We start from the raw sequence: 5743 nt of genomic DNA on the forward strand, positions 1-5743 counted from the left end.
CTCCACGCTGTTATAATCTCAGAAAATTTGGCTGTAGGGACCCACAGAGTTAATGTGCCCCTATGGCTTTAAATCCCTACACTTCCTGATCTCCCTAGCTGCTGGGCAGATGCCCGTGTAGTTAGTTGTAATTTACATATCCTAGTTATTGGCCAAGAGGTGTTGTGACCACTTCCTGAAGCTGGGACTCAACGTTTTGGCAGGCGATCCTTCCTTACAAGCAAAGAGCCCGATTGAATTCAGAAACCAGAATTCTCCTGGTTTATCACACGAAAAGTCATGGACGGGATTCAATTTGAGGAGAAAAACTTTTCTTCAACTTCCAGTTTTTTCCCATAGACTTCAAGGGAGTTTTTCTAAATTTAATTGCATTTCAAATTGAATCTCGTCCATGATGATGATAAACATTTTTCTCGCTGAATTGAATCTGGCCCAAAGTTGCAAAATAAGATAACCCCTTTATGGAACAAAGTTAAAGCTGGGTCACCTAAACTGACGTTATCACCTTAACCCTTTGCAGCCACCAGCCTAAAGCCAGGTTTTAACACAATCTACTTGGGTGATTTCTATATAGCTTATTCTCCTTCTCCTATATTACATTTGTTTCCTATTTATTGGGTGCACAATGCTTTATGACGCTCCTTCCTCCCAGATGGGTTGAATCAGGGGCCATTTCACGTTCTCCAGTTGCCTTAGTCCTCTGAGGGATACAGTGTGACTAATTTCTTGCTTTTCACAGATTCTCCTGTGATCACCCTAACCAATTTCAGAGTTATACAGTTTATAAGTTTAAGTTAAACTTATAATAGGGTTAACACATGAGCATGGGCCCAGGGTTTACCAGATTAGAGAGGCCCCAGTTCTTAGTGTTAATATCCCATAGTGCAAATCTGGAATTCTCACTTTTCTTGAAGGTATCTAATGTATCTACATTATATACTGTACCTTCAAGAAGGAGTTGAGTTTTAAGCAAGTGAGAAAATACAGGGAATTTCCCTCTGAGGCAAATTGGAATGCTTCAGGTGTGGTTCTCGCCTTTCTCTGGATCCGCTAGGCAGGCAACTTTCATTTAGACCAAAAGGTTGAACTCTATGGACGTGTGTGTTTTTTCCTGTCTGTGACAGACAACTTTAGCGTTTATGGCAAAGACATATTTCATAACTGATCCAAGTAGCTTATGCCAACTTCAGTTATTAAAAACAAGGATTCAGCAGCCAAGAAATATGACAAAGACATCTACTTAGTAGAATAAAGATGAGGACCTAGAAGAGATCTGCATATGTATTGATATTTAAATAAAATATGAGAATTGTCCAGGTGTGGTATTTCTTCTGGACAATGAAGAAGCAGCATAGGAAAAGTACTGATGCCTTCTGAGGCGCAATCACAGCACAACTGTAGCTCACCACTAGAATATCGCACTGAATGCCTTAGTCAGCGCTATCGGTGAAGTGCGGTGAGGGTGGAAGCACGTAGTCATACCTTCTCCCGCTCCCTAACGTAGTCATACCTTCTTCGCTCCCTAACTTGCAGATCAGTCAATTGGCAACAGGTGAAACAAGCCATGCTTCCTATTAGTGATGTGTGGGCTGGCCCGATACCCACGGGACCTGCGGGTTTACCCGCAGGTCAGGCGGATTCGGCCCGCCCTTGCACATTTCTTAACGGGTGGGTTGAGCTCTTCTCCTGCTCTCCCTGCCTGCCACCGTCAAATGCCGGCTTTTGACTTCCGGGTTCATCTATTATAGACGCTGTGCCTGCTCACCCGCCCCTTTTGTGACATCATCGGCGGGGCGGATATATAAAAGCAACTCAGAAGCGCAGATGCACAAATTAAGTGATTGAGGAGTGACAGGTAACTTTATGTATTTAGCTTTGTTACTGATCTGCCATAACCTGTGGCCACAAGGGTCATGTAGGACTGCAAGCCCAGCTTCCCTCCCCCAATTTTTCCCAGTCAGTCATGAGTAAAACCCTGTACATTAATGGTGCTTGCAAAATGCAGTGATACACTTACATATAGTTGCGCTCAGCACCACTCAGTCCTTCTTGCTTCCCATTCCATATGGAGTGCTACTAGCCCGATTGATGCCGGCACCTTCTGACCTGGTGCTCGAGGGTTTTTATCATACACACCTGCATCTAAAAAATTGGGAACACGTGTCACTATTGCCAGAAATGACACTAATCAGACCTTGAAAATTTTTATAGCAAAGTCCTAGAACAACTGTGTTAATTGCATAAAGTGCAACACCCCCTTGTGACACAATGATGCTGGAATTCTGGGGGTGGGGCTGCATTAAAAACACTTGCCAAAAACATGGCAAATGCTCTCAAATTTGTATTGACCCCTCATATCCCAGCTGCCTATTCTTGAGTTGGCTCTCCAGATGCCTGTTGTTGATTCAACCGCCAACTGCCGGTTCCTGAATTTGCTCTGCAGTTAGTTCCAGTTTTGCCTCCCCAGTTACCTGTTTCAGGGCAAGTGACTAATTTTAATTAGTGTATTAGTTTCCAAGTGTTCTGATATGTATACTTTCCAGGCTGTCCCTACATCAGCCCCCCAATCAGCTTTTTGGATCGTGAAGCCCCCCTGGGGAGGGGACTACAGTGAGGCTGTAGAGGTGCTTGTATGTGTCCTTTAACTTTTTTGTCAGGCAATCTAATGGAGGTCATGAGGTCCAAAATGGAATGAGGACAGTGCTGGGAAAGTTCAGGAAGTGAGGTCAACATCTGACACATGGTGTCCATGTGTCTGCTGTTGTCATAAGCCTCTGGGATTATCACTTCCTGAAGTCCCCCTGCTCTGCTTTTTGCCTAGGGGCAGGGGAAAGGAGCAGAAACACTTAACTGGATTTAATAGCCAGTTTAGCAATTCTAATGTTGGGAGAGATATAGATTGCAATATTTATGGCAAGGAAAACCTTTATCTACAGATAGTAAATATTATGATATGTGGCAATGGTTGAAGGGGATATCTATTCAAATATTTCTGACATAATGAAAGAAAATTTAATTATAAGCAAGCAACCAATATACATTAATGAAAAACTTTCGAATGGTTTTAAAGGTATTTATTTATGTATTTGCTATTGAAAGTAAAATAAAGAAACAGATGATTTACAGTTATTACACAATAATTACCAGAAAACATTTTTGCATCAGACCCTCAACTGCTTTTTATTGGGAAACAATTCTGGCCTTCCTATATTTATAATATTTCATCCCTAAAATAATATTAGCATCAAGTGTAATTTAAAATGGCTTGGAAAATAAAATACCATCCAGGAGGCAACCCTAATATTAAAACCCTTTGGATTAGATGAAAAGTCCCCTGTCTAGATGACAAATAAAATAAAAAAAACAGTCAAATGCGGGATCTTCGGAGTCAATTTCCATCCAAGATAGCTGAAAACTTTCCCTACAAAATACACATAACTGTCCACTTTCCCTAACTTCCTGGACTTCAAAAAGGAATTATCAGCAGTCCACACCGATGGCGGTTGACTAAACAATAGTTATCAAAAAATTAAAAATGGATTAAATAATTTCATGGACAGTCCCTGGTTTTAAATCTTCTCTTTTGTATGCAGAAATCTACCTGACCAACTGCACAAACGTATTTCCATGATTATTTGGTTGGTGCTTGAACCATAGGTCCATTTTATAATCATAACATTAAGCATTTTGCATTCCATGGATGCTCATTACATGGGTGCTGAATGATGGTCTCTGTTTCCCTTAGGGTATTCACCTTGCTTGCAAAAAAAAAAACGTTGATGCCAATTTTATTGATAGGGATGACAGTGGTAAAATGAACAGTATTTACCAGAAAAGGCGGCAATCTTTTAAAACCTATACATCACAAACTAGGTCTTTGTACTTGAACCTGACTCTCTTTTTTCTTCCGGGTCCTCTGGCTGAGAAACAGGTTTAAGGACTAAGAGTGAACCGAAAATTAAAAGTTTGCATGTGTTGATCCAGCAAATTAACGACTTATTGGCATCAGATCTCCTATTTTATATTTAAGTGTTCATTCTATAGTTCTGTAGATCCATAAATGGCTCTGGCTATGCTTGTCTTTCTGTTTAAAAATAAAAACAGCTATATTTTGTACAGCAGTAACCTGTTATGTGCCCTACACGTAGGTTAGTTACTCAGCTAGTATTTCACCAGCATTGCCAGTAAAACATTGAAGGCCAGTATTACACGTTTACTGGCAATGCATTTGATAGTAAATTTGCAATTCCCCATGATTCCCAGTGATACACCCATTCCACTCCAATCCTGGTGTACCCACCAGGGGTGCTTCGCCAATGAGGCGAGTTAAGGCTGATGCCTCAGGCGGCAGCGCCCCACTAGGTACCAGGGGCGGCAAAAATGTCGCTCCTGGTATTTTATGAGCCGAATTTCCGATTTTCAAACCGGAAATCCGGCTCTTCTAGCTCAGAGAGCACAGTTAGGCTCTCTGCCACCATCGTGGACCCCCTCATACGCAAAAAGGTGAGCACATGGGGGAGGGGGGCGGCAGCAACTGCTGCTGCCTCCGGCGGCAGAGGGGCCAGGATCGCCCCTGGTACCCACGATATGCTAGACTCTGCCCTCCTAATTGCTGCCTGGTCTGCCCTCTTATTGAGTGGCCACTGCCATCATTATTCTTGTCCTGTAGGGTTGCCACCTTTTCCAAAAAAAAATACCGACCTTCCTATATATTTATCTTTTTTTCACTATTAATAACATTGGTATCAACCATCATTTTTACCGGCCAGGCAGGTAAAATACCGGCCAGGTGGCAACCCTATTGGCCTGGGATAATTCTTTTCAGATGTCAACCCTACCTATAGCCTAATTCACCTTGAGTGGCTGAAACCATGGCTAAATAAATTGGTTTATAAACTGTAGAATTGCTTTTTTTTTTTTTTACCAGATCAGGGTAACAGTATATTTTCTTCAAATACATGACAAACTCTTATTAAGTTGGCAACTTGTCCTATAAGAAACATCATGATACACGGTAGATTTAAGCACATTCTTCCCCAGAGTACACTTCTTGTGTGGCAACACTAGTGCAGCAACAACACATGCAAGAAAAGCATTGTCTAAAGTTAGCATCTGTGCCAACACACGAGATTGTTCTGAATTCGCCCTCAAGCTCTGTTCTAGACTTTCTTTTAATAAACACAACCAAAATTAACCTATCACCATTTGAAATCAACTAAAAAGAGATGATATGACGTTTCTGCATATGGATATTCCCTATAAATGCAATACCAAGTATTTATATTACTAAAGGAGAAGAGATACACTGGCTGCTTTAATGGCAGAAGGCCCTTCAGAAGCTCCAGGTAGGTCGATGCGGTAGGCCTCGGTCTCCATGGTAACAATAGGAGGACAGCTCCCTTCCTACGCCTGCCCACAATCCCTAGCGGTCACACCCCGGCCTCCAACGGGAACTGTGCAACCAATCTTGCTTTATCAGTGGTCACGCCCAGCCGGCTACCGCGTGACATACGGAACCGGATTGGCCAATCGCGCCGCCCGTCAAGGTTTGTTTTCGAGCAGCCGGGTTAGGCTGTGGTGGCTCCGGGGGCTGAAGGAACGGAATCCCCGGACACAGCTAAACAGGGAGGGGAGATTTGTGCACCCGACCCCCTTCTTTAAGCACATACGAATGCTAGACGATCTGTGACGGGGCTCAGAGGCCGGGGTAGCGAGTGAGTGTCTCCCCCCCGGGTGGGAGAGG

The sequence above is a fragment of the Xenopus laevis genome, chromosome 1L (genome assembly GCF_017654675.1).
Source record: "Xenopus laevis strain J_2021 chromosome 1L, Xenopus_laevis_v10.1, whole genome shotgun sequence".
Taxonomy (NCBI): Eukaryota; Metazoa; Chordata; class Amphibia; order Anura; family Pipidae; genus Xenopus; species Xenopus laevis.